Source organism: Sander vitreus, chromosome 17 (assembly GCF_031162955.1).
Source record: "Sander vitreus isolate 19-12246 chromosome 17, sanVit1, whole genome shotgun sequence".
Taxonomy (NCBI): Eukaryota; Metazoa; Chordata; class Actinopteri; order Perciformes; family Percidae; genus Sander; species Sander vitreus.
In genome coordinates this window covers 25541914-25554093 of record NC_135871.1, presented here as the reverse complement: position 1 = coordinate 25554093, position 12180 = coordinate 25541914, and positions in this window count along the sequence as shown.

Here is a 12180-nt window from a genome sequence, read left to right as displayed (position 1 = left end):
GTCATCATCACTTCTTTTTTTTTTATTTATAATTGTTACATCTGCATGATGATTGGCTGTAGAGGTATTTTCTAGTTGTCCACACTGAGCAACTTTTTCTTTGTTTTACTGTCTGACATTTCTGTCCTCTCACCTTTTTTTACTTTTATCCATCACTGCGTCCTTATTTTGTAATTTTGCTTCACTGTTTTTTTCCGTTACTTTTGACACACGCAACTTGTGTTTGTACCGTCAGTGTTTCTCTGGTCTCAGTAGCCTGGATGTGTCTGAGTTTCTGTAGATGTTGTTTTCAAGGCAGAACAGTAAGCTTGCGGGTGTAGAAAAACATTATTTTACCATCAGTATGCAGAAAAAAGAAAGTAGCTCCAGCTTCATGATGGTGATACACAGGGCAGTGTATTAGTCAACTCGACAGGGAAAAATGTATAAACATAATTGCCAACCAGAGGGATATATCCTATAAAATCTAACAAGAGCAAGAAGTAGTTATGTGATATGAATGGACAAGTATTTGGACATTCAATCAATCAGGATTTGGATCAAATATCTGTCATTACCTTGGATGAAGCCTTGCATTTCACAAGCCATAAACTTATATTTCCATGTATTTCAGACTTCTTTTGATTTGAGATACTCATCGCACTGTTACAGCTGCACTAGTCAGAAGTGATTACCAAATATGTGCCTGATGTTTGTATGTACTGTATGTGTAAGATAATCCTTCAACCATGTTAAGCGTGATTGCTTTTTTTAATACCTAGACTTGAGTATTTCAATAAAGTTATATTTTGCTGTTTTTGTAAATACTGTTTTATGCATTTTTTTTTTTTTTTTCCAATCATTACGATGGATGCAGCATTTCAATAGCTGCTCAACACTTCACTCCCCTTTTATCAGACTTTAATGAAACTGGGTACGCACATTAAGGTCTTCGTGCAGGATATCTCTGCCAAAATGTATGATGATTGGACAAACCGTTAATGAGTTATGGCCCATTTTCTGCTAAGCCCGGCCCTTTGTGAAGTTTTTTGATTGATGTTTTTTGACCGCTCTTGCTCAATTATGATGTAAAATGTGTATCTCAGTCCCACAATGCTGAACATTTAAAAAGAAAATCTGGTGTTGATAGTTAAAATCCAAAAAGTAGATGTTATTACTGTTTTTCACATTATGCTAATTGGCTAAATATCCATCATGGTTGACTTTTAGGGTCCAAGAGGTTTTTTTGTACAACACATTGAGCTGCATATGTGTAAGGAATTTAAAGTCGATCTGATTTACATGGTGTGAGGGGCATGGCCTTTTCCAATATTGCTTTAATTACAGCACCACCATGGCGCTGATTGGGCTCAAGTTTCTTGTGAAGCACTTGCACATCCTTTCCAGTTATGGTGACCAGTTTCATGTTTCTAAATCATTCCAGCTCTCTGAAATTTGAGCCGTGGCATAAGACAACTAATAATAATAATAATAATAATGATGATAATAAACCCGCACAAACTCAAAAGGGTTCTACCCCTTCGGGGTTTGAACGCTAATTTTGTGTCTCAAGTCATACATTTACTAGCCTGGTCCTACCAGACTCTCGTACATTTCATTTGTACAGAGAGTCTGGCCACTCTCCAGTGACAAGTGTTAACGTTTGGTCATGACGTCGGCTTAGCATCGCTATTAGCCACTCCTTCACCACTAACGGAGCGAGCTGGAAAATCAAACTTTTCCCCAACCCCGTGGGGAGGTGGGCCACAACATCATGGCCACCAAGAAAACTCCGCAAAGATTGTTCTTGCTCGGGCTTTAACTTCTGGATATTCAGCAGTGTTGCCACAACGGACCAAATGGCTTCGCTCGCATCTTTCTCCGCCGCTATTACGGAACTACAACTCAAACTAACGCACGATCTCAACGTCATCGTTCTCAGCCACTCCCTCTGTTCGCTAATTGGACCACCAAAGATTTGGCCGGAGAAAGCCAAAGCGGTAAGCCAGCTTCCCCAAAGCGTACCTCCTATGGTGCCATTTTGATGCTACCTAGCACTCACCCACCGTTAGCATTCCACTGCGAATAACTTTACATCTGAAGCGTTTAAAGACTATTTGTCCATTGTTTATTTCTAAAGAAACACGACAATGTATAAAAGGCTCCATTACCTTGTATCTCACGTTATGGCTCCATAGCAGCCGTTTTTGTAAAAATAGGCTAACGATTGTGTCATAACCACTTACTGTCGCATAGTAGGGAAATTACCGTACAGTACAGGAGAAGCTCGCAGGCAGTTTCGACTTACATTAGCTGTTTTAATGTTAACTAGCATTTTAGTTAGCCTTGAATCTAACACTATGAATAAATGAATAGGCTAAATAATGGAATGGGCAAGATTTCTCCTTCAACCACTTATTTTGCCTTCCATCTATTTATCTCTGGGAATTAAAAGGTTAGATCCGAGTTCAATTTGACGTGTCGTGTTTGATGGTCTCCTCTTGAGTGTGGCAGAGTGTCCTCACCTCACAAGTCATCCTCCAACACCTGCTCCAAGCGAGGATCACAAACACACATAGTAGTAACATAACCTGACAAACGTTATACCTGTATAACTTATATCTGTAATATAACTTGCCTCACAAGTCGTCGAAGCTCCAACACCTGCTCCAAGCTGTCTATGGCTCCTAGTGTGTGTAGTATCCTTAATTTCCTTTGGAATAAATAAAGTATCTATCTAGATGCCGGAAAACGTTTCTCTATCTAAATGTTAGTGCGTCACAAGTGTGTGTGGATGTCACATAGACAGTATATAAGAATGGACCAACAGATCCCGTTGCTCTGGACGGAGACCAGTGAAGGATATTAGAAGCACTTTTCCGGTGATGGCGGAGCGTTACTGCGCAGCCTCCAACTAAGAGAGACGACGTAGATGTGACGTGAGCAACCTGTCTGAAAGTTGGAAGTCTTCTGGTAGCTGTGCCAAGAGAAATCTCAATCATTCCCAATCTTGCAGAGACGGAGAGCGTAGGTATATGTAAGAAGATAACATAGGCACAGGCTAATTATTGCTAACTAAAATGCTAGTTAACATTAGCAATTAAACAGCTCATGTAAGTCGAAATATATATATACGGTAATTCCTCTACTATGCGACAGTAAGTCGCGTGGTTATGACACAATCGTTAGCCTATTTTTACAAAAACGTCTGCTACGGAGCCATAACATGAGATACAAGGTAATGGAGCCTTTTATACATTGTCGTCTTTCTTTAAAAAAATAAACAATGGACAAATAAAGTCTTTAAACGCTTCAGAAGTTATTCGCTGTCAAAGTGACGTCAAAATGAATGGGAGTCAATGGGATGCTAACGGGGGGGGGAGTGCTTGTTAGCATCAAAATGGCGCAATAGGAGGTTTCCGTTGTGAGGAGAAGCTTCCCCCCTTGGTCTCCGTCTAGCACAACGGGATCTGTTGGTCCAGTTTATATACTGTCTATGTGTAGATGTCGCCGCGTCATTGCGTCATTGTCGCAAAGTGACGCATGCGCGACTCACATAGGGCAGTGACAGTCTCTAGTGCAAAACCTCTGGTTGTATATTTCAATTTGATCCCAAGCAATGAGTATTTAGACACCCTTGAAAATAACTAATTCTGTGGTGAATGCTTTAATAAAATATGCAGATTTACTTTCACTACTGTTAATGATGTTCAGATGGTCTTCTTTTTTTCTTTAGGGAAGAAACAAACACCGTGGAGTAATTTGTAACTGCTTTCTGATCCAGGTCTGAATGAGACTGAATCAGAGAGCGACAGCAGAGTCATCAGCATTAAATCAATTGTAAAATGCAAAATTGAAACGTCTGTTTTTCTTATTACACCTTTTGAAGTTATCTAACAAGTCCTGTATCTAAAAGAAAAGCTTCACACAGGTGAGAGGGTTGTTTTTAAGATGAACTTCATTTTAAAACCAACTCTACTCAAATGTAAACCTTTACATCATTTTTGACTCATTACTGATAACTGCATTGGTACAGTTCAGCTAGTCACTTTTTGCCGTGACACTAGCTGCTAGTGTTCAAAAAGTGGATTTTCCTTCTTGGATTGTTTTATTTTGAAGGATTTTTAGAGGCTTGAAGAGGTGAAATTATTCAGTATTTTACGTTTGTATAAGAACATGGAAACCATTGTACTAAACCATTCCAGCACATGTAAAACTAGAGATAAATCGGATGGTTACTGCAGCCCATATAACTAGTTAAAGTTCAATTTTAGAACAATGAATTGGATATGACCTGTAAATGGAGACACCCAAGCTCTCATTCCTATTGGCTCATGCAGTGAAAGTACCTCAACAGCAGAGGGCAGCAGAGTATCAACTGCCTGAGCACTGACACATACGCTGTGTCCCAATTCCACCCTACATACCAATTACTTTTAAAGCAGGTTTTAAGTCTGTAAAGAGCCTAAGTATACCCAAAGCAGACAGTTTGCATACTAAATAAGGTTGATTTTTGTGTGTGTTGTTGATGCGTACTATTCTCCCACAATGCAATGCACAAAGGATTTTGGAGGAGCTGCTCACTACTGGTAATACATTTGAATAAAACATTAAGTATTGCATCTTAAGAGGATCATTTTGATGTCTCTGTTAAGTTTAATGGACAGCTTTTCAAAGTTGCAGTTTGAGTGACAACCAACATATATCGTTAGTATAAAATAATAACAAACAATCTACAACAGTAAACTGCTGATAAACACACAGAAATTCAAACGTTCTTGTAGCAAATACGTGTGCGTAAATATGATGAGACTGAGTCAAAGAAAGACTTCATAAGACACAAGCAGCAGCAGCAGCAGCCCCAGAGACAAACTCATTGCCCTTTCCTCTCAAGGGTGTTGTTTACCCTCCACTTCTTCACATGGGGATAAGGGAAAGATGGGACACGTTGTCATGACAACCATATTCCTAAAGTGGTAGCAGTCCTCATCTGGTGCAGGTGTGGGAGAGCAAAGAGGTTCACAAGAGGAATATAGAGAGAGAGAGAGAGAGAGAGAGAGTGTGTGTGTGTGTGTGTGTGTGTGTGTGTGTGTGTGTGTGTGTGTGTGTGTGTGTGTGTGCTTGTTTAACTATATTCGTGGGGTCCAAAAACCGGGAGTCCAGTATATTTGTGGGGTCCAGACAGCTTTGTGGGGCCAAAATGCTGGACCCCACAAGTTTAAAGGGCTGTTTGAGGGTTAAGACTTGGTTGTAGGATTAAGGATATATTTAGGTTATGGTTAGGATGAAGGTAAGGGTTAAGGTTAGGCATTTAGTTGTGATGGTTAAGGTTAGGGTAAGGGGCTAGGGAATGCATTATGTCAATGATGGGTCCCCACAAAGATAGTGCCACAAACCTGTGTGTGTGTGTGTGTGTGTGTGTGTGTGTGTGTGTGTGTGTGTGTGTGTGTGTGTTTTCTCTGCGTACTATTATCTCACTGATAATGATCCAATGACCGTTTAAGGAAATTTGAAAAAGACAAATGTGTTCTGTTTTATCTTGTTCTTTGCCAGGAGAGATAGAGAGTCCACTTTGTGAAACAGTCTCAGCCAAAGAAAGCCTAGCCTCCGTACCGTCAGAGACTAAGACCCATTTCACAGGAACAAGACTCGTAAAATCCAAGTGAAACATCTGTGCCCTGATCTGCTTCACTGTATTTAACCTTAATAAGGTGCACAGCATCTCTTAAGCCTCACAGTGAAGTCTTCAAAGCAAAGTATCCATGTCCCAGATATATATTACAACCAATAATACCACCACAGATTATTCAAAACTTGAATTTTCAAGACTATCGTCGTATGTTTGTGTATTTTGAAATCTCCACCCCTGTTTCCTTTTCATCTAGACGCCACGTTGCATCTGTTGGCAGGGATTATTCTTAGGACGACAGCAACACATGTAGCATCTCGTAACTCTTTTCCACTTTCTTCTCCAGCAGAAGGATTTCCAACACATTTTACTAAAAGCTTGGAATTTGATGTTGAGCTCAGTCCAGTTACATTTTTTTCAAGGACGTGAAAGGTTTCTCTCTTCTTCTTTTTTTAAAGATTTTTTTGTGGCATTTTAGGCCTTTATTAGACAGGACAGCTTTAGACATGAAAGGGGTCGAGGACTAAGCCTCTGTACATGGGCGCACGCTCTAGGTGAGCTACCCAGGCTCAAAAGGTTTCTCTCTCTGTTCCTATTTAGTTTTCTCTCTTCCCCTATCTGTTGTTTGGTTTTATTTTGTTGTTTGGTTTTAATTTGATTTACTTCAGTTTAAATCGTACTCTTATACTTGATGTATTTCATTGAAAATAGAGAGTATATATCTATATCAATTTTGGGGAAATTGTTTTGGTATTCCTTCATAAATTCTCTATTTTAGGATGGTTGTTGCTGATTGGGTAACGCAGACAACATAATATAAACGTATGATTTTCCTCTCACTTCGAGGATTAGTGTACTAAATGTTCAATAAAAAGGATACCGGGAAGCAGCAAGATCACAAGGTGTGTGTATGTGTTGTGGGACAGATTTGGGGACAAAATGTGGACTTTAAACCAGCTGAGACAGACATGGACAGTTGATCTGATCATGGGCACAATTTGACAAAAAACACAATTACAATCTCCATTTTAGGGAAGTAAAGGTTAAGACTAGTTTAGAAAATTACAATCAGTATATAATAAATCCTCAAAAGTCTATTAAAGCGGTCTCTATTCACTCAGCCAATCTTGGGACTGGATTTAATTGGATACAACAATCTAAAAATCTGACTGCTCGAGGTGATCATCAAAGCTGACCACATCCTGACTCATGGATGGCATCATCAGCACGCTGCCAGGAAGCCGGGATGATATACCGAAACTTAATCGGAAATTGATGGGAGCAGTGATTCTCTCTCTCTCTCTCTCTCTCTCTCTCTCTCTCTCTCTCTCTCTCACACACACACACACACACACACACACACACACACACACACACACAGATGAGCTGATTTGTATTTCAGGGTCTCAGGAGGTTTCACTTCCTCATCAAAATGAATATAATCTCTCTGGGACTAAATAAGCAGCATCTTATTGTGGACCATGGACACACAGAAACCCTGTCCCTCCTTTCCCTTTCTCACCTACCATCTGATACACACACATGATGCAAACACAGCATACATTTTTAAAGCTTGTAGAGGCTAGTGGAAGCCTCTGGCATTAACTGGTGCCTGCAGATAAAACGAAAGCAGAAGCAGATAACCCATCAGATTGACCTGAATGATTCTGTATTCTGCAGCACTTTGCTGAAGGAAGTGAGCCGATATGAATCACACTTCAGACTTTGCATCAGTCCTGCAGCAATTACAGGAAATACAAGGAAATAAAAAGTCAAATGACATTTTCATGCCTTCGTGAAACCAAAAAAAGAGGGTGAAATTACACTACCAGTGCTGCTTAAATACGTTTAGTCTTGCATCTTTATATAATTGCATGTATCATGTACTGTATGTCACATTTAGTAGAAAAGCTTTAGAGCAAAAGTTTGACATTAAGGGAATACACTTTTATTTGACAAACCTCTAATGGACTGAGTCTCATTCCTACAACCAAAGACATTGGAAACTCTTTTTTTTTCCAAATTGGAACAAGCGAAGTGAAGGAAACAGTCGGTCACAGGTTTGCCTGGCAAAGGATGTGACATGGAGGGAGTGAGTCACTACTCTGATCCAAATTTCCACTTTCCAGCTAAATCACCCACATGCAAGAAATTTCTGTTTGTTGATTTTTAAATGCCACAGTACGACATGTAGTGGTTTTTCAGCCAAGAGATACTGTGTTTGAGATTGTTTCTGATTGTCTGCCTTTACCTCCCGATATAGTTGTAATGAAAAATAGCATTAAAAACCAGCAACTTGTCTTCCCATAGTCAGTGTGAGAAGTTTTCATTGGAACTACTTTCAACTAAATAAATATACATTTCTTGTTCATGCTATGAAAAAGTTTGCTTTCTTTTATTACAATATTTTGTCTATTTATATGTACAAACTATATTAGTAGCAAACCAAGCCATAAACAAAAGTGACACGGACTCAAAATGAATTGTATATAAACACCATGATACACATGCACAAGAGAGTCACAGGAAACAATGCATGCACATTACGGACATGATGCTGCAGATGACAAAAGTTTGTGAGCTCAGTTTGAAACTTAGCTGATGCGAAACTAACTTAAGTCTTATATGTTGTCCGACCACATCTAAAGGCAAATCTGTTTATACCTGTTTCAAACAGCCACACTGGAAGGCAGGGTGAAAACCCTGCCACTTCCCCAGGCTTCATCTCACTGCTGTTACAATCTCTCTCCAAGACTTCTGTGTCTTTTGCAAGTCTTTCTTGGCGTGTCACGATGTATCGCACTAAAAACGATTGGAAAGTCTCTCTTTCTGTTGCACAAAAAGTGAAAGAAGACACCTGGCTAATCATTGTTTAAGTAGCCATTATTGTCAGATTATCTGTTTTGGAATGCCAGAAAGGGGTTTCAGATGCTGTCAATTCGACATGCACTTTATTTTAAGCATACTGAGGCTTTCAGTTTGGATGTGCAGTAAACCAGTAGTTTTTCTTCTGTTGCATTTCTGACAGAGTAGCCACTTAAAGGAGAATTCTGGCCAATTTTTACGTTAATCTTGATCGCTATAAATATGCGAGTACAGTCGATAGGAAAAAAATGAGCCGAATCGGTGCGGTCAACACGGAGTAGCTGCAGCTACGTCTACGAGCTTCCACTTGGCTAAAACGGCAGTTGTCGGGGCAAGTTTTAGAATGCCTTTGTGCCTCTTAACAGACACAAAATGCAATTAAAATGTTTGTGCAACATGAACAGGGCCCTTGTTGTGTGACAACAAGATGCAACAAGATGCATTTTCAACTCAGACATTGTTTAAATTCACCTACCCTGTTTCTATCCTGCCGGTAGCTAGCTCGCCCTGCTAGCTGCTAGCTGCTAGCTGTTAGCTGCTAGCTGCCGTCCGTGAAAAATGTGTTCAGCCAGGCTTATTCTGTGATAATCATCACGCAACAGTTCCGTGTGTAGTTGTAGCTCATCCATTTTGTGTGTGATCGATCTGGTGTTGGTGAGTAGGAGGCTTGGCATTGTCAATCTGTGTGGTAATTCCCTTAGCCGCGTTAGCAGGCCCGACCGGGATCCTTGCTTCTGATTTCTCCCCACCTTCGTTGCCTCCCGCTCCCTAAAACAATCCAGTGAGCACCCGGTGGTCTGGCTATGTCCTCCAGAGGACAGGTAAAACTTTAAGTTTATTCCCCCTCAAAAATAGGTAATTGAGCACTGTAGTGGTTATGACCATATCAGTGACTATGTAACTACATGGAAACGGGCCAAGTGATGTCTGTGGCTTGCACACTGATAGCGTTAGAGAAGGCTAGCTGTAGTCTCGCGCTGAAGTCCTGGTGTAGCAGGAAAAGGTAAACTGTGTAGATCGCTCCGAGAAGCAAACCTGCCCCGACAACTGCCGTTTTAGTTCAGTGGAAGCTCGTAGAGGTAGCTGCAGCAACTCCAGTTTGCTAGGACTGATCAAAGAATTTCTAATAAGGAAGAAGTTCCACTCTCTCGTTACTTCCGGCTTCTGAACTAGTTGCAGTTCCACCAGAGTTCCATATAGGGGGCGCTCACAGGCCAGTGCAGAATGAATGGGACTCTATGGAGCTATACCCCTCAAAATCCACTTTTTTCAGGATATCATTTTTTGTCTAGTAATTTGAATGTTGCATTCGAAAGGGGAGGCTAAGAAAATACACACTGCTGGGTGTTAGATTTTTTTAAAGTGGCTTTTTTGTTCTAAAAAGCCGTTTAAAATGTCAATGACGTCATACACATATACGGCCAGAGATACTGCTTTACAGCAAGCTCTGAGTCACTTCCTTTGTTCTCTCGAAGCATCGACAACACAGCTGACAGGTTAGCCTCTCCCTGTTAATACACGTGCTAGAAAGAGGTTTGCTAATGTTTTAAAGACCACGCCGAAATATTCACTCTGACATTCTGGTTCTGCTTTGGATGCCGTCAAGCGGGATCTCCGATCGTAATCAGTCCTTCACTGACCAATCAGCATTCAGTAGCAGAATGCTAGCGTGTTATGGGCAACAACGACTCAACCTGTAAGAAATCGAAAGGACACAAGTACTCGTTCATTCAACTTTTGATCTATAATCCATGTTGAACTTGCAAAAACTACAATCAAATCTGAGATTTCTCAATGACAATCAGGCGAAAGAGACACATTTAGCCGTCTAGCTCCATAGAGTCCCATTCATTTTTGCACAGGACCGTGATCACCCCCAGTGGAACTCTGGTGGAACTGCAACCAAATTTGGTACAATGGGGCTGAATAGGGAGTGGAGCGGGCTTTGGACTGATTCAGATCGGGTTTTTCAATCGAAAGTACTCGCATATTTATAGCAATCAAATTGACCAGAATTGTCCTTTAAGGTGTTGAGAAGTATAAAATATGAAATAGTCATAGTTTGCAACAAACATATACAACAAATGAACATATAACAAAAATGAAGAAAAAAAATGATAATATATATATATATATATATATATATATATATATATATATATATATATATATATGTATATATATATATATATATAAAGAAACACTTAGCTAAAGAGCCACTGATTACCGTAATAAAAATAATGATCCTGCTTAAACACAAACCCTTGAGACTCCGTGTTTACCGAACACTGTCGGCCAAATGGTACCTGACTCTGAACATGAAGCACTTCCTGCTCACAGGAGGGAAAGAAGGGCAATTTACCGCAACAGTAGAGTTGAAACAGTGTCCTGAAGGGAGGGAGTTATGATGGATGAGCCACCTCCTGGTTTTAATGATCATATAGCTTCCAGCTCTTCCAGTCTGTGTTTCAGAGGGAGGAAGTTGTGCTCTAATTCTCTGCATACTTTGGGGAGAAGAGAAGTGATGAGGGAAGGGAATCAAAAGGGAGGCAACCCAGAAGAAACAGAAGCAGCAGTGTAGAATAAGAAATGATGGCTAATTGTGAATGTGACATGAGAAAGATGAAGAAAGAAAGAAAGAAAGGCAGGCAAGAGAAAAGAGAAATATTTCATTACAGGCTAGAGAGTGGAGAAAACATAAGAGAGAAGTGTGAGGAGGGGAATGATGGTATGAGCAGGGAGGCCCTGGAGAGTCGTAGCTGAGCATATCATTGCCCCGACTCATGGAAGAAAAGAATTTGAAAATGCAAAGATTGCAGTTCAGAGTGTTGCTGCCGCAGTGTGCAGACTTACAATGTGCTTTAAATACGACTCCACCAATGCTGCAGCACACAGGAGTGGAAGATCTTTACCTGCATTTAAACACTGCTGCATGTCAGCCACATTGTTTTCAGTAATACTGAAGTTAACAGCATAAGGACTCGTTAAACCAGACACTGTGAACATACACTCATGATCCAGGATCCATGATGTTCCCAAGAGACTAAACATAGGTCAAATGTTTTATTACAGTACGTGTGTGACCTCTACAGTGTGATGAAGTGCCTGGTGCAGCAGCCCCCATGTCCCCTCCTGTACTCTTGAATTATGGTGGCTTGAAACAGACTCAAATAATAGAGATATTTTTAAAAGAGAAAGGAGTAAGAGTGCAAATATCCAACAGAAATATACGTGTGAGTTGTGAGGGTTTTTTTTGGCTGCAAACACATACCACAAATTCTGCCTTATTATTGTCTTTTTCTGACAAGGCTGCGCAGGCGTTTGTATGTTCGAGAACCGTCAAATATCTCCTACAATATCTACCAGAATTGGTTTCTGAAAAAATTAGAGGTGTGAAATTGGCAATCCAGTGTTCAGCAAAAAGAATGCTTTGAAGAACATAAATAGGCACCAAACATGAAGAGGAATAAACTGTAGCTATGAAAGACGTCCTTTAGCCACTTCATTTGCTGTTTGCTCCAGCTTCGAGGCTCGTTTGATTCTCAGTCGATGTTTTCCAGACCAAAATTATGCAGGAAAACCACCTCGACCCCTTGAGTTGTTTGTTCAAGCAGCAATTACGCCCCATATTTATTTTTTATTGTGAGGCGGCACCTTCTAGTGGGTAAGTAATTATGACGAAAGCAAAGAAGGAAGTAAGGTGACAA